Source organism: Peromyscus californicus, unplaced genomic scaffold (assembly GCF_007827085.1).
Source record: "Peromyscus californicus insignis strain IS unplaced genomic scaffold, ASM782708v3 Scaffold_23__1_contigs__length_62951481, whole genome shotgun sequence".
NCBI classification, from domain to species: Eukaryota; Metazoa; Chordata; class Mammalia; order Rodentia; family Cricetidae; genus Peromyscus; species Peromyscus californicus.
This window is the reverse complement of record NW_026294534.1, coordinates 45,196,770-45,216,821: the sequence shown is the minus strand read 5'-3', so window position 1 is coordinate 45,216,821 and position 20,052 is coordinate 45,196,770. Positions and strand designations below refer to the sequence as shown.

General features: G+C 41.4%; 1 non-coding gene across 1 annotated transcript; it reads right to left on the bottom strand.

The window, feature by feature from the left end:
- Nucleotides 1–1,246: 1,246 nt before the first annotated feature.
- On the bottom strand, nt 1,247–1,319 carry Trnak-cuu (transfer RNA lysine (anticodon CUU)). Its single transcript has one exon. It is a non-coding gene; the product is annotated as a tRNA-Lys (tRNA).
- Nucleotides 1,320–20,052: the final 18,733 nt, after the last annotated feature.

Sequence of the window (20,052 nt, the reverse complement as noted above, 5' to 3'; positions counted from 1 at the left end):
AGGTCAGTCCCATGCAGGCTCCCTGGATTTTCAGTTCAGTCTCTGTGAGCCCCTATGGGTCCAAGTTAGTTGACTGTGTGAGCCTTCCCATGGTGTCCTTGACCTCTCTGGCTCCTACACTGCTTTCTCCTCCTCCTCCTCCTCAAGATTCCCAAATTCTACCTAATGTTTGGCTGTGGATCTCTGCATCTGCCTCCATCAGTTGCCGGATGATGCTTCTCTGATGACAGTTGGGCCAGGTACCAATCTGGTCACAGGAGATGGCCAGTTCAAGATATGTATCCACTATTGCTAGGAGCCTAAACTAGGGTCCGTCCCATAGTCTCCTGGTAGATTCACCTGCCCAACCCCAAAATGCCCTCACCAGCAGTCCCTCTGAGCAATGCCCTTTCTGTGCCCCCCAACCTGATTGCTCATGTTCCCATCCCCACCTGCCCGCAGTCCTCTCATGAAATCTCTTCTATTTCCCCTTCCCAGGAAGATCTGGGTGTTCCTCCATGAACTTTCTTTGTTACCTAGTCTCTCTGGGTCTGTGGATTGTAGTACAGTTGCCCTTTATTTTACTGCTAATATTCACTTATGAGTGAGTACATATTATGTTTGTCTTTCTGGGTCTGTGTTACCTCACTCAAGATGATTTTTTTTCTGGTTCCATCCATTTGGCTTCAAATTTCCTGGTGCCTTATTTTTAACAGCTAAGTGATATTGCATTGTGTAAATGTACCACATTTTCTTTATCCATTCCTTGGTAGAGGGATATCTAGGTTGTTTCTAGGTTCTGGCTATTATACATAAAGCTGCTATGAACATAGTTGGGCAAGTGTCCTTGAGGTATAATTGAGCATCCTTGGGTGCTGTGGGATGGTCTGTATGTCAAATGTGTTGCTGATTGGTCAATGAATAAATCACTGATTGGTCAGTGGCCAGGCAGGAAGTGTAGGCGGGACAAGGAGGAGAATAGAGCTGGGAAGTGGAAGGCTGAGGGGGAGACACTGCCAGCCGCCATCAGGACAAGGAAGATGTAAAGTACCGGTAAGCCACAAGCCACGTGGCAAAGTATAGATTAATAGAAATGGATTAATTTAAGCTGTAAGAACAGTTAGCAAGAAGCCTGCCACGGCCATACAGTTTGTAACCAATATAAGTGTCTGTGTTTACTTGATCGGGTTTGAGCGGCTTGGGACTGGCGGGTGAGAGAGATTTGTCCTGACTGTGGGCCAGGCAGGAAAACTCCAGCTACAAATGGCGCCCAACGTGGGGCACGAACCCACGACCCTGAGATTAAGAGTCTCATGCTCTACCGACTGAGCTAGCCGGGCTAGGTACCCGCTAGCCGGGGAAGAGGCTGAGGGTGGGAGCCACCCAGGCCTTTGGAATTTGCCCCACGTGAGCGCCAGAAGCCAGCGGATGACACACACCCCGAGCCATATACTACATATACATTACAACCAATTTCCACAAGGGACTTTAAAAATATAAAGGAAGCAGTAGTTACATATGGGATACACTCCACGTACGTAAAACAGATGTTAAATTCGTGGTCTACCTCACATAGAATCATCCCAGATGACTGGCATCAGTTAATTTCAGCTGTTCTAGAATATAGCCAGCAGCCACAGCACCAGCGCCGTTTCAGGCTTAGAAGGCTGCAGTTCAAAGCAATAGGCTCAAGCTAATATAAAAAAATAAGCCACGTAAAGATGGCTACCACACAAAGAATCTGGATTATGTTCTCTTTGATATTCGTAACTAAAGAAAAACATTTGATTACAAAAGCTGTTGAGTTATGCCAAAATGTATATTTTAAAGGTACCTTGACTTCAAAATTTGGATATAAGGATATGTTGCTTTGGAAAGGAGATTCTGCTTTTGTTTCCACAGAAAGCCACAGGCTATGGATTTGTTCCAGATTAAGACACATCAGGTTTGACCAGCCAAGACCACCTGAAAGGTCTCCGATGACACCATGGCACAGATGATCCAACATCCAGAACCGTTTCAAGGCAACTGGCTCAGACGATATACCCTCATGGACTACTCCATAACCCTAAAATTTTCTGTTTCCCCAGAAGATACAGCGCCCCCCTCCAGCAGGAAGTAGTAAGAGAAGCTACGCCCAAATTCCTGACTTTGGAGATGTGTAAAGGTTAAAACCTTCCTTTTTAAGAAAAGAAAAGGGGAGGTGCTGTGGGATGGTCTGTATGTCAAATGTGTTGCTGATTGGTCAATGAATAAATCACTGATTGGTCAGTGGCCAGGCAGGAAGTGTAGGCGGGACAAGGAGGAGAATAGAGCTGGGAAGTGGAAGGCTGAGGGGGAGACACTGCCAGCCGCCATCAGGACAAGGAAGATGTAAAGTACCGGTAAGCCACAAGCCACGTGGCAAAGTATAGATTAATAGAAATGGATTAATTTAAGCTGTAAGAACAGTTAGCAAGAAGCCTGCCACGGCCATACAGTTTGTAACCAATATAAGTGTCTGTGTTTACTTGATCGGGTTTGAGCGGCTTGGGACTGGCGGGTGAGAGAGATTTGTCCTGACTGTGGGCCAGGCAGGAAAACTCCAGCTACACTTGGGTATATGCTCAAGAGCAGTATACCTGGATCTTGTGGTAGGTGGATTCCCAGTTTTCTGAGGAATTGCCACACTGACTTCCAAAGTGGCTGCACAAGTTTGCACTCCCACCAGCAATGGAAGAGTTTTCCCCTTGTTCCACATCCTCTCCAACACGAGCTGTCACTTGTTTGATTGATCTTAGACATTCTGACAGGTGTAAGAAGGACTCTCGGAGTCACTTTGATTTGCATTTCCCTGATAGCTAAGGATGTTGAACATCTCCTTAAGTGTTCCTCAGCCATTTGAGATTCTTCTGTTGAGAATTCTCTGTTTAGATCTGCACCCCATTTTTAAACTAGATTATTTGATTTGTTGATATCTAGTTTCTTGAGTTCCTTATACATTTTGGAAATCAGCCCTCTGTTGGGTGTCAGGTTGGTGAAGACCTTTTCCCATTCTAAAAAGTTGAGCTTTCTTAGCCAACATTTTATAACCCAAGATCCGTAACTATTGTAGCAGTTCTTTAGTGGCCTTTTCATAATCTAATTTTCCTAGAAAACCTCTGATATAAGGGCCACAGGCCAGCACTTAGTGCCCCATCAAACAGAGCTGGTGAATTTAAAAATCTCTGGGGCAATCTTGTCCATGTCAGTTGCCTGCTGTTACCTCCAACTAGGTCTGTCCATTTCAAAGCAAAGATGGGTTGACTCATCTCTGCAGACTAGAAGGCTGAAAGATAATCTTTCAGTTCTAAGACAGTGTCCAACTGTTTCTTTGGAAGAATCAGACTCATGAGAACCAGAGGTCCCAGCTTTCTTCACAGGTAGGAGAGGTGTATTCCAGGGAGACTGGCAGGGCACCAGGATGCCTGTCGCCTCAAGCCAGACAATATGGACTACAATTTCCCCCTTTTGTTTCCAGGATCATTGGGTATTGTTTAATCTGGACAAGGGTAGCTGAACGGGTTAGTTGAACATTTATAGGAGCTGGGTATTGGCCAGTCTTGGGGGTTTGGTTTCTTCTGTCAGAGGGTAAGACACCAAAATTTTCTGGGTATCTGTAAGTCCAATTGTATCTCATCATTAGAGAAGGTGACAGTGGCTTTCAGTTTATTGGGACAAGAAAATCAGTTCTGTGTTGTTAAATACTTTTTAAGCTATCTCCAGCAACCAGGACTTAAATGTTTAATTTTTTTTTTTTACTTTCATAACTCATGTTTTTATATTTGGTGCTGACTGGGTGACAAAAGATATCCTTTTTAAAAATTTATTCTTTACTCATACACTACATCCTGACCATAGTTTCCCCTCCCTCCACTCCTCCCAGTTCCCTACCACCACACACACACAGCTACCCTCCCCCCAGATCAACTTCTCCTCCATTTTCCTTCAGAAAAGACCAGGCCTCCCATGGATATCAAACCAAATGTGGTGTTAACAAGTTACAATAAGACTAGACACAAACCTCCATATCAAGGCTGGAGTAGGAAGCCCAGTAGGAGGAAAAGGGTCCCAAGAGCAGGCAAAAGAGCAGAGGACATCTTTTTAGCAGTTCTCTTTATTCTTTTTACAAAAGATCTAGTGAAAATTGTTTGAAGTCTTCTTGGTCAGTGTTGGATAGAAGGAAAATCAGTTTTGTCCAGGCTGAGTTGCTTGGCATTGATAGCCTGGACCAGCCCAAGGGTGATTTTTCTTCTTTTATTTTTTTCTTTTCTTTTCTTTATTATTATTATCATCATCATCATCATCATCATCATTATTATTACTATTTAGTTTGGTTTGGTTTTTCGAGACAGGGTTTCTCTGTGTATATCTGTGTGTACCCTGAGTGCCCAGGAACTCACTTCATAGACCAGGCTGGCCTTGAACTCACAGATACCCACCTTCCTCTGCCTCCTGGGTGCTGAGATTAAAGTTCTATACTACCACCTCTTGGCTTAAGTTCTTTTCTTCTCAGAGAATGGTGGGTTTTGAGTTTTCCAATTATACAGATCATTGGTTAATAAGAAGACATAAACCATGAAAGAGAAAGGAATGGAACTTTCTTTTTCTTCAGGGGTAGCAAAGGGGAACTTTACCCCTTTGCTGGGGCTGCTTAGAGCAGGCACAGAGCAGAGGGAATTCCACCTAGGGGAACAATTTCCACCTGCCTGTATGCATTCCACTTAGATGGCAGGCAGCCCTGAATGAGAAGCCCACCTCCTCCCCACCTTCACACAGGGACCAACGCTGACTGTGAGCAGGACTCAAATAACGAAATAAGCAAGTGTTCCCTGCTCCCAGAGTGGGACAGGTAGAGGGTTTTGGGGTTTCTCTAGGTGACCTGGCAGAGCCAAAAGGATTCAGGTTTCCAACAGGAGGGTACACAGATCTTAAGCTGGGCAGAGGGAGGGCCTCGTGCCAGAGAAAGCCACTAGTCAGTACAGGGACACAAAACTGACAGAAATACATAGAAAGGCACATAGACAGACAGACAGACAGACACAGAGACAGACAGTGATAGCCACCAGGGTGGCCACCTCACATTCACAGACCTTAAGAGACAGAGGGATCCAGTAACGTCTCACATGGATCCTGCACTGGATCAGCAGCCATGTCTGATTTCTCCTATGTGCCCAAACAGAAGGTGCCTTAACCAGACTTGCCTCAGGAGGTGACAGACGAGGCAACTTCCTAATTTGTTTCCTTTTTAAGGTGGAGGTGTCAGACCCTTCTGAAGCATCAGGCAGCAATTCAAATGGAGTTCTGGGGAACTAAAATATCTCAGGTTACACAACCCCTAAAAGTCCCTTGACCACTGCACTCTCCCTCACTCCACGGGACTCTGAGACCCCTGGTGTCTCAGGGTCTGCTCTATGGGATCTCAGTGTAACCTCCAGAAATGTTGTGAGGTACTTGCCAGAGAAGACTGCTCTGACATGGGTACAAGCCAATAGAAAGTCTTTATTAGCTGGCTATCGACTACACTTGCTGTTCAGAATCCCAGTGTCCTGGCTTGGCATACTTCAGTTAATAAGAATAATCAGTCAGAAAGCAGAAATACAGAAGCCAAAAAGCAAGGTTAGTACATTTAGAGACTTTCCCATAACCATGGACTTTGATGGATTGAGTCTTTTGTTTTCATTTTTGGTAGGTGGTACTATCTACATGCTGAGATTTACAACCTGAATGGCTCTTCCATCATGGAATCAGTTGCACTAAGGCCAGCTAAAGTCTGGGACCCTGTTACAGACAAAAATTCCACAGACACTCACTGGATAAAAGACAATCTGTTTAACAAATGATGTTGGGGAAACTGGATATCTAGTAGAAGAATCAAACTTGATCATTATCTCTTACCTTACACAAAAACAACTCAAAATATCCCCTGACATTCATAGAAGTACAAAAACCAAAAGAGGAAAAAAATCAAGAACTACACCTCAAGGTAGAGGCCCTGGTGAGAATTTAAAATAGGGCTCTAGTTGCTTTGTAAATGAAACTAATGTTTGACAAATGGGTCCTCATGAAGTTAAAAAGTTTCTATGCAGCACAGGGAACTGCTAATCAAGTAAAGAGGTAGCCCTGAGAATGGGAAAGACTATTTGCCTGATATGCATCTGACAGAGAATTAACCTAAAAACCCTAAATATCAAGAAAACAAACCCTTCAATAAAAACAGACTACAGAACTAGCTGGGTGTGGTGGCACACACCTTTAATGCCAGCACTTTGGAGGCGGAGGCAGATGGATCTCTGTGAGTTGAAGGCCAGCCTAGTCTACATAGTGACTTCCAGGACAGCCAGAGCTCAGTAGTGAGACTCTGCCTCAAAAAACAGACAATAACAACAGACTACAGCACTGAATAGAGAATTTTCAAAAGAACCACAAATGAACAATAATTTCTTTAAAGTTTTCAATATCCCAAGCCAGCAGGAAAATGTAAATCCAAACTACTTAGAGATTCCATCTCAACACAGTCAAAATAGTTGTAGTAAAGAAAGTAAGTGACAACAAATGCTGGCGAAGATGTGGGGAAAGAGGAAGCCACAGTCACCGTGGGTGAGAGTACAAACTGGTGCAACCATGGTGGAAATTGGTGTGGAAGTTCCACAAAACTCAGAAGTACTACAGACACCGCTATTTCACACACACACACACACACACACACACACGACTATATCTTACTGCAAATACAAATATCACTATTTCACATTTATATATGTCTATATCTTATTGCAAATATGTATTTGACTCTATCTGACTTCAGAGGTTGATGCATACCCATGTTCATTTCCTCACTCTTAGCTTATAGCTATGAAAGGAATTAGTCTAGTTCACCATCAAAAGATGGACAAACTTATACAATGTATTTTTATTCAGCTGTAGAAAAATATGGAATTATGAAGTTTTCTGAAAAAAAAAAGAAAATATACTGAGGTAGCTCAGAAAGACAAAACATCGTATGTTTTCTCTCAAGTGTGAGATTCCCCACTTTGACTTTTTATATTTGTATTTTTCAGTTGTAATGACTGTCTGTAGAGACTGAAAAGCCAGAAAGGGGTCAAGAGAGATTAATGGAAGGAAGGAAGGATAGTAGAACACCTAAATATAACAGTAGAGGGAGTGACTACTAGAAATCAGACAGTTTAAATAGAAATAGGACTGTAGAAGTGGAAAGCAGAAGAGGGTGGGGTACATTTCATTAAGATAAGAATTTGTGCAAAAACATATGGAACGCTACTCTGTAAGCTATCAACTGACTGTCCAATACTAAATGTGCGGCCCAAAACACACATGCAAGTAACATTATACAGACTGAGAGGGTTGGCTGTATGTATTTTGAAAAATATATACATACGTACACATATACACATATACCTATACATACGTGTGTGTGTGTGTGTGTGTGTGTGTGTGTGTGTGAGAGAGAGAGAGAGAGAGAGAGAGAGAGAGAGAGAGAGAGAGAGAGAGAGAGAGGTGGTATCTGATACCTCCTCTGGTGTTGCTGTTCAGAGAGGCCCCAGAGACCTCAAAAGTGTACATAGTATTGCCATTGCTGTTGACTGTTCACTGAACAAAATGACAAAACTCTCCTGTTGAAGATACCACACACATTGGCTGCAGAACAAAGAAAAAAATCAAACTAGATCGAAACTGGAAGCCGTCTCCCCACTGGCTTGCTTCATAGTGTTGGAAGATGCTATGTAGGCTGCTGGAGAGGAAGCACATCACTGACCTTGACCTGCACTGGAGTGCCCCATGAGGACCCACTTCTCCCCCAAGGAGCTATAGGCAGTTAAAAGTTGCAGAGGGAGCAGGGAGCCGTATTCCTCAGTGGTAGAGCTGCTGATAAGCTGCCAGTTTTGAATAAATAACTCCTCGCTGAAGCTATGCAAGCAACTCTAATTAAACACAATGGGTCACACACAGACAACATAGTTAAAAAGATATGAAAGCGGGGTGGGAAGTTGTTACTGCAGAGAAGGGGCCGTGCAGTAGTGGAAGGGCTAAGCAAGGATAATGAGTAAATATGACCAGTGTACACTGTAAATAAAATTGTAAAACTGCTGAATGAATTGTGGCTTCAAGTTAGGACAGAATGTCCAACAAATTTGAAATGGCCTGAAACACACTTCTGTCATTCTGTACTAAGTAAAGTGGCGTTCTCAGCATTTACCATCACCAAATAAGAATATCATTCAACTGAAAAACTCTCTGTGTCCTGCAGTGTCAAATACTTGGCTGTGATTTAGTTATTTATGTAAAAACTAAATAATCACATCTGTCTCATCAGTATGCAAATTTACTTTAATCTTCAATAAACACTAATATATGTATCCCAAAGAACTGTTTTAAATTGACATCGTTTATGATTTATTATCAAAGTATATATTCATACAATATGAATTTGTGTGGTTTTGAATTTTCCTTTGAACTCTTTATTATATCATTTTGATCCATAAAATACTTAGAAATGTGGAGAGGTTATATTGATTGAATAAAAAAAAACCTCTCAAAAAATAATTTCTGGAGGCAGGTTCTCATGCTGTATCCAAAGCTGTCCAAGAACCTACTATGTAACCCATGCTGGACTCAGATTTGAAACAATCTGCTGCAGTCTCCCAAGTATTGGGATCAGAAATGTGTGAGGCACCACCTTGGCCTACAAACCTCAAAATCTGACTGTGTCTTTCAAGAATTAGTTGGAAAATTCCTTTGCATAATAATAATTAAAAAGTAGGATGCTCTAACAATTAAAGCTTTACACAATACTTACAAATTGGTCATTGTTCTGTTTTGCTTCTCTGTGGTGATAAAACATTGATCAAAGGCAACTTGAGCAATAAAGGGTTTATTTCATCTTATACTTCCAAATGACAGCCTATCTTCCAGCGAAGCCAAGGTGGGAAATGAAGCAGAGACCACGAAGGAACAATCCTTATTGGCTTGCTCAGCTTGCTTTCTTGCATTACTCAGGACCACCTTCCCAGGAATGGCTCTACACACACAGTGAGCTGGGCCCTCCCAATATATAAGTCAAGCAAAAAAAACCCCACAGACATGCCAGTTGTCTAATCTGATGGAGGTAATTTCTCAACTACAGTTCTCTCCTCCCAGATGACTCTAGTTTGTGTCAAGTTGCTAAAAACTAACTAAACCAGTCTCTAAGGACTTTTGTCTCATGATTATTGTCTAATTTTCCACTTTAAATAAAATAAAACATTATTCAATGCAAACTTCAGAAAAGTTAATATAACTATTGATTAATCAAATGTAAAGTTGAACATCTTAATATTCACTTAAGAAAGTAGTTTGAGTGAATGATGAATATTGGATAGGTGTTGAATAATTTGTTTAGTACCTTAATTATTTAAGCCAAACTTTACAACTGGGGAAATGTTTTTAATTTCTAATTCAAGTACTCTGAAAGAAAATTTGAATTAGTTTCTTATTCTATGAGGATAGGGAACATGTAAGCCATTAGTGTAAAGAACACCATGCAAAAAGATAACGCAATTTCTCCTAATTTAACATATTTTGCTGGATGTGGTAGTAGACACAGTAATCATAGCATATGAGTTTGAAGTTTGAAGTAAGCCTGGGCTATTTAAAAAGATCTTGCCTCAAGAAACCACAGCCTGATCTTGCTCCAGACGTCCCTTTTGGAATACTGGTGAGTACCCTTCCTTGCCCCAGACCCCATCCCTGGGCACCAGCCACTCCAGGGAAGACCTGCCCAACTTGGCCCCAGGTTCTGGCCACCGGGCAGGTTCCCTGCTAGCCGCACCGGGAAGGATCCCCTTCTCCAAGACCCCTGGCAGACCCTGCAGTCTCCACGCCCTGCCCCCACGCCCATCCGCCTGAGCCCCAAGCCTCTTCCTGAGACTTAGAGGCCGGCCCCCAGCTCCCATCTTGCTCCGGACGTCCCTTTTACAACACTGGTGAGTGCCCGTCCTTGCCCCAGACCCCATCCCTGGGCACCAGCCACTCCAGGGAAGACCTGCCCAACTCGGCCCCAGGTTCTGGCCACCGGGCAGGTTCCCTGCTAGCCCCACCGGGAAGGATCCCCTTCTCCAAGACCCCTGGCAGACCCTGCAGTCTCCACGCCCTGCCACCACGCCCATCCGCCTGAGCCCCAAGCCTCTTCCTGAGACTTAGAGGCCGGCCCCCAGCTCCCATCTTGCTCCGGACTTCCCTTTTGGAACACTGACTTCCCTTTTGGAACACTGGTCTGTCTGAACCAAGTGTGCGGATAAGGCCAAGAACGAACCACAAGGAGATGGGCAGACGTCAAGGCAGAAACATATACAACAAAATGAATAGCAATACAGCATCACCAGGCCCTAGCCCTCCTCCAACACCTAGACCTGAACATCAGAAATTGGAAGAAGCAGAAGAAAACAGCCTTATGAATGACATCATGAAGAAGCTAGAGGCTTGCGTAGAGGAAAAGACAAAAAAATGTGAAGAACGCTGTAAACAACTAGAGGAAAGGGCAAACAAATTAGAAGAAATCAATAAAGTCCTGGAAGAAAACAATAAAATACTGAGAGAAAATCAAGAAAAATCAATGAAACAAATGAAGGAAACAGTCCAAGACCTGAAAAGGGAAATAGAAAAAATGAAGAAGACACAAACAGAGGGAATGCTGGAAATAGAAAATCTGAGAAAACGATTGGGAACTTCAGATGCAAGTATAATCAACAGAATGCAAGAGATGGAAGAGAGGATCTCTAGCGTTGAAGATACAGTAGAAGAAATACATTCATCAGTCAAAGAAAACACTAAAACCAACAAAGTCATGAACCAAAATGTCCAAGAAATTTGGGACACCATGAAAAGACCAAACCTAAGAATAATAGGGGTCGAAGAAGGAGAAGAATACCAACTCAAGGGCACAGAAAATATATTCAACAAGATCATAGAAGAAAACTTTCCCAACTTAAAGAAGGAAATGCCTATGAAGATACAAGAAGCTTATAGAACACCAAACAGACTAGACCCCCAAAAAAAGTCCCCTCGCCACATAATAGTTAAACAACTAAACGTACAGAATAAAGAAAGAATATTAAGAGCAGCAAAGGAAAAAGGCCAAGTGACATATAAAGGCAAACCCATCAGAATAACACCCGATTTCTCAATGGAGACTTTGAAAGCCAGAAGAACCTGGACAGATGTAATGCAGACACTAAGAGACCATGGATGTCAGCCTAGACTAATATACCCAGCAAAACTTTCAATCACCATTGATGGAGTGAACAAGACATTCCATGACAAAGCCAGATTTAAACAATACTTATCCACAAACCCAGCCCTACAGAAAGCACTAGAAGGAAAATTCCAACCTAAGGAAGTCAGATACACCCTCGAAAACACAGGCAACAGATAAAGCCACAGCAGTAAACCCCAACGTATAGAAGTACCCACACATCACCACCAAAAAATAACAGGAATGAACAATCACTGGTCATTAATTTCCCTCAATATCAATGGACTTAATTCACCTATAAAAAGACATAGGCTTACAGAATGGATACGAAAGCAGGACCCATCTTTCTGCTGCATACAAGAAACACATCTCAAATTCAAAGATAGACACTACCTAAAAATAAAAGGCTGGGAAAAGACTTTCCAATCAAACGGTCTTAAGAAACAAGCGGGTGTAGCCATCCTGATATCCAGCAAAATAGACTTCAAACTAAAATCAATCAAAAGAGATCAAGAAGGGCATTACATACTCATCACAGGAAAGATCCACCAAGATGAAGTCTCAATTCTGAATATTTATGCCCCAAACACAAGGGCACCCACATATGTAAAAGAAACATTACTAAAGCTTAAATCACATATAAAACCCCACACGTTAATAGTGGGAGACCTCAACACCCCACTTTCACCACTGGACAGATCTCCCAAATTGAAACTTAACAGAGAAATAAAGGACTTAACTGATGTCATGACTCAAATGGACTTAATCGATATCTACAGAACATTCCATCCTAACAAAAAAGAATATACCTTCTTCTCAGCACCCCATGGAACCTTCTCTAAAATTGACCACATACTTGGCCACAAAACAAATCTAAACAGATACAAAACAATTGGAATAACCTCCTGTGTTCTATCAGACCACCATGGTCTAAAGTTGGATTTCAACAACAACAAAAACTACAGAAAACCTGCAATCTCATGGAAACTGAATAATACCCAACTGAATCACCAATGGGTTAAGGAAGAAATAAAGAAAGAAATTAAAGACTTCCTAGAGATCAATGAAAATGAAGACACCACATATCCAAATTTATGGGACACTATGAAAGCAGTACTAAGAGGGAAATTCATAGCACTAAATGCCCACATAAATAAGTTGGAGAAATCTCACACTAGAGACTTAACAGCATACCTGAAAGCTCTAGAACAAGAAGAAGCACAGTCTCCCAGGAAAAATAGATGCCAGGAAATTATCAAAGTGAGAGCTGAAATCAATAAAATAGAAACAAAGAGAACAATACAAAAAATTAATGAAACAAAGAGTTGGTTCTTTGAGAAAATCAACAAGATATATAAGCCCTTATCCAAACTAACCAAAAGACAGAGAGAGAGCATCCAAATCAACAAAATCAGAAATGAAAAGGGGGACATAACAACAGACATTGAGGAAATCCAGAGAATCATCAGGTCATACTTCAAAAACCTCTATTCGACAAAACTGGAAAACCTAAAAGAAATGGATAACTTTCTGGATAGGTACCACATACCTAAGTTAAATCAAGACCAGATAAACTATTTAAATAGTCCAATAACCCCTAACGAAATAGGAACAGTCATTAAAAGTCTCCCAACCAAAAAAAGCCCAGGACCAGATGGTTTCAGCGCAGAATTCTACCAGATCTTCAAAGAAGAGTTAATACCAATACTCTCTAAATTGTTCCACACAATAGAAACAGAAGGAACATTACCAAACTCCTTCTACGAGGCTACAATTACCCTAATTCCTAAACCAAACAAGGATACAACAAAGAAAGAGAACTACAGACCGATCTCCCTCATGAACATTGATGCAAAAATACTCAATAAAATACTGGCAAACAGACTCCAAGAACACATCAAAACAATTATCCACCATGATCAAGTAGGATTCATTCCAGGGATGCAAGGGTGGTTCAACATACGAAAGTCCGTCAATGTAATACACCATATAAACAAACTCAAAGAAAAAAACCATATGATCATCTCACTGGATGCAGAAAAGGCATTTGACAAAATCCAACACCCCTTCATGATAAAGGTATTGGAGCGATCAGGAATACAGGGAACATACCTAAACATAATAAAGGCAATTTACAGCAAGCCAACAGCCAACATCAAATTAAATGGAGAGAAACTCAAAGCAATTCCACTAAAATCAGGAACAAGGCAAGGCTGTCCACTCTCCCCATACTTATTCAATATAGTACTTGAAGTTCTAGCCAGAGCAATAAGACAACATAAGGAGATTAAGGGGATACAAATTGGAAAGGAAGAAGTCAAGCTTTCCCTATTTGCAGATGACATGATAGTATACTTGAGCGACCCCAAAGATTCCACCAAGGAACTGATACAGCTTATAAACACCTTCAGCAACATAGCAGGATACAAGATCAACTCAAAAAAATCAGTAGCCCTCCTATATACAATGGACAAAGAAGCGGAGAAGGAAATCAGAGATACATCACCCTTTACTATAGCCACAAAAGACATAAAATACCTTGGGGTAACACTAACCAAGCAAGTGAAGGACCTATATGACAAGAACTTTAAGTCCCTGAAAAAAGAAATTGAAGAAGATGTCAGAAAATGGAAAGATCTCCCATGCTCATGGATAGGCAGGACTAACATAGTAAAAATGGCAATCTTACCAAAAGCAATCTACAGATTCAATGCAATCCCCATCAAAATACCAACACAATTCTTCAGAGACCTGGAAAAAATAATACTCAACTTCATATGGAAAAACAAAAAACCCAGGATAGCCAAAGGAATCCTGTACAACAACACAACTTCTGGAGGCATCACGATCCCTGACTTCAAGCTCTACTATAGAGCTACAGTAATAAAAACAGCTTGGTACTGGCATAAAAACCGACATGTGGACCAATGGAATCGAATTGAAGACCCTGACATTAATCCGCACACCTATGAACATATAATTTTTGACAAAGAAGCCAAAAGCGCACAATGGAAAAAAGAAAGCATCTTCAACAAATGGTGCTGGCAAAACTGGATATCAACATGTAGAAGGCTGCAAATAGATCCATATCTATCACCGTGCACAAAACTTAAGTCCAAGTGGATCAAGGACCTCAACATAAATCCAGCTACTCTGAACCTGCTAGAAGAGAAAGTAGGAAGTAGTCTTGAATGCATTGGCATAGGAGACTACTTCCTAAATAGAACACCAGTAGCACAGACTCTGAGACAAACAATCAATCAATGGGACCTCTTGAAACTGAGAAGCTTTTGTAGAGCAAAGGATACGGTCAACAAGGCAAAGCGACAGCCTACAGAATGGGAAAAGATCTTCACCAACCCCACATCTGACAGAGGACTGATATCCAGAATATATAGGGAATTCAAGAAATTAGACATCAAAATGCCCAACAGTCCAATTAAGAAATGGGCTATAGAACTAAACAGAGAATTCTCAACAGAGGAAACTCAAATGGCCGAAAGACATTTAAGGAACTGCTCAACATCCCTAATCATCAGGGAAATGCAAATCAAAACAACTCTGAGATACCACCTTACGCCTGTCAGAATGGCTAAGATCAAAAACACTGAAGACACCTTATGCTGGAGAGGATGTGGAGCTAGGGGAACTCTCCTCCACTGCTGGTGGGAATGCAAGCTTGTACAACCACTTTGGAAATCAATATGGCGCTTTCTTAGAAAATTGGGAATCAATCTCCCCCAAGATCCAGCTATACCACTCTTGGGCATATACCCAAGAAATGCTCAACCACACCATAAGAGCACTTGTTCAGTTATGTTCATATCAGCATTGTTTGTAATAGCCAGAACATGGAAACAACCCAGATGCCCTTCAACTGAAGAATGGATAAACAAAATGTGGTACATATACACAATGGAATACTACTCAGCAGAGAAAAACAATGGCATCATGAGGTTTGCAGACAAATGGATGGATCTAGAAAAAATCATCCTGAGTGAGGTAACCCAGACTCAGAAAGACAAACATGGTATGTACTCACTCATAGCAGGATACTAGACATGAAACAAGGATGACTTGTCTGCTACTCACATCACCAGGGAGGCTACCTGGAAAACAGGACCCCAAGAAAGACACAGGGATCACCCAATGACAGAGAAATGGAATGAGATCTACATGAACAGCCTGGACATGAGTGGGGGTAATGAAAGGCGAGGGTTGAGGGAAAGAGAGCTTGGGGGAGCGGGAGATCCCAGCTGGATCAACAACAGAGAGGGAGAACAAGGAATAGGAGACCATGGTAAATAAAGACCACATGAGAATAGGAAGAAGCAAAGTGCTAGAGAGGCCCACAGAAATCCACAAAGATACCCACACAACAGACTGCTGGCAGAGGTCGAGAGACAGCCTGAACTGACCTACTCTGGTGATGGGATGGCCAAACACCCTAATTGTTGTGCTAGAAACCTCATCCAACTACTGAGGTATCTGGATGCAGAGATCCATGACTAGGCCCCGGGTGGATCTCTGGGAGTCCAATTAGCGAGAATGAGGAGGGTTTATATGAGTGAGAATTGTTGAGACCAAGGTTGGATAAAGCACAGGGACAAATAGCCAAATGAATGGAAACACATGAACTATGAACCAATGGCTGAGGGGTCCCCACTGGATCAGGCCCTCTGAATGGATGAGACAGTTGATTGGCTTGATCTGTTTGGGAGGCACCCAGGCAGGCAGTGGGACCAGATCTTGTGCTCATTGCATGAGTTGGCTGTTTGAAACCTGGGGCCTATGCAGGATTGTTTGGCTCGGCCTGGGAGGAGGGGACTAGACCTACCTGGACTGAGTCTACCAGGTTGACCTCAGTCTGTGGGGAAGGCTTTGCCCTGGAGGAGATGGGAATGGGGGGGGGGGGGGTTGGGGGGAAGGTGAGGGGGACGGGAGGGGGGAGAACAAGGGAATCCGTGGCTGATATGTAGAACTGAATTGTATTGCAAAATAAATTAATAAAAAAAAAAAAAAGAATAAAAAAAAAAAAAAAGGAGAAAAAAAAAAAAGGGGAAAAAAAAAAAAAAAAAAAAAAGAAACCACAGCCTGTTGTACTTCTTGAAAAAAAAATTCTAGGTGATGGTGGTGCACACTGTTAGTCCCAGCACTCCGGAGGCAGATGTAGGCAGATCTCTGAGTTAGAGGCCGGTCTGGTCTACAGAGTGAGTTCCAGGACAGCAAGGGCTATGCAAAGAAACTCTGTCTCAAAAAAAAAAAAAAACCAATAAATAAATAAATAAACAATGCAAATACAAAGAGAAGAAAAAGAGGAGGAGGAGGAGGAGGAGGAGGGAGAAGAGGAAGAGGAAGGAAAGAAAAAAGAAAAAAAAGATCTAGATCATAAAATCTATCTTTTTTTAAATTTTACTATCATGAAAAATATAAAGCAATATACTGGTTTTATATTTAATAATGGATTTCTGAGAGATTTTCTTTCTGGCAAGCATTCTATGAACTGAGAATACCATGGTAACAGAGGCAATGCCCTGAGGCTTAGTTTTGTAACAGCTCTGAAAAGCATACCCAAAGGGAATTAGCCATACTCTGAACAGATTTTTATGAAGATTGGATTTTTACTTATTGTTATGATTTTAGGATTAAAAAAATAAGATGAAAAATTAACTTCCCTTTAACCTGGTGTCATTAAAAGACTTAAACCTTGGGTTAAAAATCATTGCTGGCAGCCAGTTTTCAACAAAAAATGGTCGTATCTAGGGACTCAAAGTCTTCTGAAATATTTTCAACAAATTGCTCCATATGGGACTCCCAAACACAGCAACATCTTGCTTTGTTTTCATAGCAAATGGCTCCTGGTATACTTTCTGGAAGCAGTAGTCTAAACTTTGCTTTTACCTTTTGTACCATGTTAGCATATTTTATGCACTTTTTAATGATAATGAGCTCCATGTACTTGCAATGGTAAGAACTAATAATGACTCAGAAAATAGCAGTCATCTGGAGTGACTGACACATACTTTCCTGGTGAGATGGGAACATCACATCAAATATCAATCGAATAAAAGACTGAGGAGCAGAGTGAAGCCACCCTTCCTTTAGAGATGAGATCATGTTGTTTCTCTGCATCTAGTTCGGGTTGTCACTTTTTTAATTCTCCTATTAAAAAAACCACTGAACCAAACTGCTAGACAGCTCAGACCACCAGACTTGAAGTCCCAGGACTCAGAGAGTGGAAGGAGAAAATCAGCTCCCACAAGTTGTCCTCCGGCATCCACATGTGTGCTATGTGAGTGGCATTCACAGACATACGAGTGTATATGTCCATAGATTCAACAATCTTTGGCATGTGTCAGTATTTTCTTTGTCTTTAAACAGTGAGAGCACAGCTAGAGACGGCTGGGTGTGAATACCTCCTTCAACATAATTTCTTACATGGAGATTTTTTTTTTCTCTCTTAACGTCCATTATCAAGCATTCATTTCTCTACTAGGAAGATAAGCCAATTCTAAACATTGTAGCATTTTTTTCATAGGAATGTTCTCGTCATTCTTGTTTTCATTGTGATAGCCAAAACAATCAACATGTCTTTTTTTTCTCTCCTAATCAAGCATACCTTTTACCACTCTGTATTCTTATGTACAACCTCCAAGATATCATTCCTTAAGAAAAAGCTTGATTTTTACTAATTTTAATGGTGTGGTAGTTTGAATGTAATTGGACAGTTAGGAGGTGTGGCCTTGTTGGAGCAGATGTGGCCTTGTTGGAGTAGGTGTGGCCTTGTTGGAGGAAGTGTATCACTGTGGGGGTGGGCTTTAAGGTCTCCTTTGCTCAAGCCAGGCTCAGTGTGAGACTCAGCCTACTTCCTGACATCTGCAGATCAAGATGTAGATTCTCAGCTCCTCCGGCACCATGTCTGCTTGCACACTGCCATACTTCCCGCCATGATGATAATGGACTAAACCTCTGAAAATGTAAGCCTTCCCAAGTTAAATGTTGCCATGGTCACGGTGTCTCTTCACAGCAATGGAAACCCCAACCAAGACAAATGGATTCTCTTGCCCATAGGAGATTAATGTTTGACTTAATACTGATTTCTGTATCTCTCCGAATCTGGCTTTCCTATTTGTCTAGCTTTATCTTTTCTTTCCCAGTCTCTAGACCCTTCTGTATCTGTAGATAGCCACCCTCACCTCCATAAAGAAGGCAAGCATGACAAAATTAATTAAATTCATGATGTGCTTTTCCCTGTGCTGTCCCCATTGCACAGTTTGCTCATCTCCTTTTCTGTCTAATGAAATTGTATTTGTTTCTGTTTCCTGAATAATCTGAAAGAAAATTTTCTCCAAACGCCCTCTGCTGAAATCAACTCACAGCCACATTGTATAACCACATTTACAGTATAACACACAACATTCTATGTATTCATTCTTATACTTTTTCAGGTATATTGTGTGCCATTTAATTTTCATTCACTCATTCCTTCATCAAACACTTACTGGAGACATGCTATTATTACTTTGTTATTATGTAGGGCAAACAGCTGTAAGAAATAGTCTCAACTTTTAGCTAATTTATTTTCTACAAGGACAGTCAACTTTTAAGTAAATTTCGATTTACAAATATAGCATAAGTGATCCCAAGGGAACAGTATCTCTAGAGAATATGTTGGAGGAAAATAGCAGCAAAGTGTATTGTGAAGGTGAATAGGAATTATTTCCCAAGAATTTCTCTTGTAAGGGTAGATGATTAGTCAGAACTTGGCATATGACTTAAGCTCTAAATGTCATAATGAACTACACTCTGTGAGCTGAATTTCTCTGAAAAAAATTCACAGTCATGTAGAAGAGGCTGTAGACTGGTTAACTAATTAGAATGTTCATGATTGTAGATCCATAGCCAAAATTGTTTGGGCCCACCTTACTCCCTTTTGTAGCTGCTTATTGTTCGGTATCTGATATAAAATCCCCTTCACTGTTATGTAAAACTTTTCAAATGTATTAACTTAACAGACCATTAGCTTCCAGTAACCAAAGGCTCAGCATGTCTTTAGACAGCATCTAGTAGATTTCCCAGATTTCTGTAACCTGCTTTCCTGATGCTCCCACCAAAGCATCTGACAAATGCATTGATTTGTGACTTTAGTTCCGTGACTATAAAGAGTTTGTTACTATTTCCATGGTGGAACACACTATTTGGGGCAATTTGAGTCAGTATTCCTTTGCCATGTCCACTCATGTTGATTCTGACCATCTGCTGACTCCCTTTGGAGTGAATACTGTGCATTTTTAGGTCAGTTTCAAGTACACGAAGGCCAATTTCCTCCAATGTGTTGACTAAAGGGCCTAATTAAAGAAGCTGTTTCAGAAATATGTAGACCCTAATTACATGAGTAACAGCAGCAAGCATTTGCATTCCACCAGAGTCCACAGGGGAAATACATTTTTGCTCACTGTATGGACAGATATATTAAATGCATGCAGCTGGACTAATCGAAATAATCACGTTCACAGATGTGGTCCATGGGCCTACTTGAGCCAATCAGACAGTAAAAAGTGCGGGGCAGACAGCATTCTACACTCACATTCCAAGCAATGGTTCAAGATTAATGTAGAAGCCAGGTGACTTGTTTCTTGTTCGTTCGATCCATTTTTTTTTTAATATGGTACAACTTTGATGTGGACTATAAGGGAGTTGCAACGCTGGTGGGTCATACTCCTTCTGCCCCACCTTCCCACCTTTTAAAATCTCATTGCACACGCTTTGCTTGAAGCTTGCTTGCCCTAGTGCTTAGGAATTGC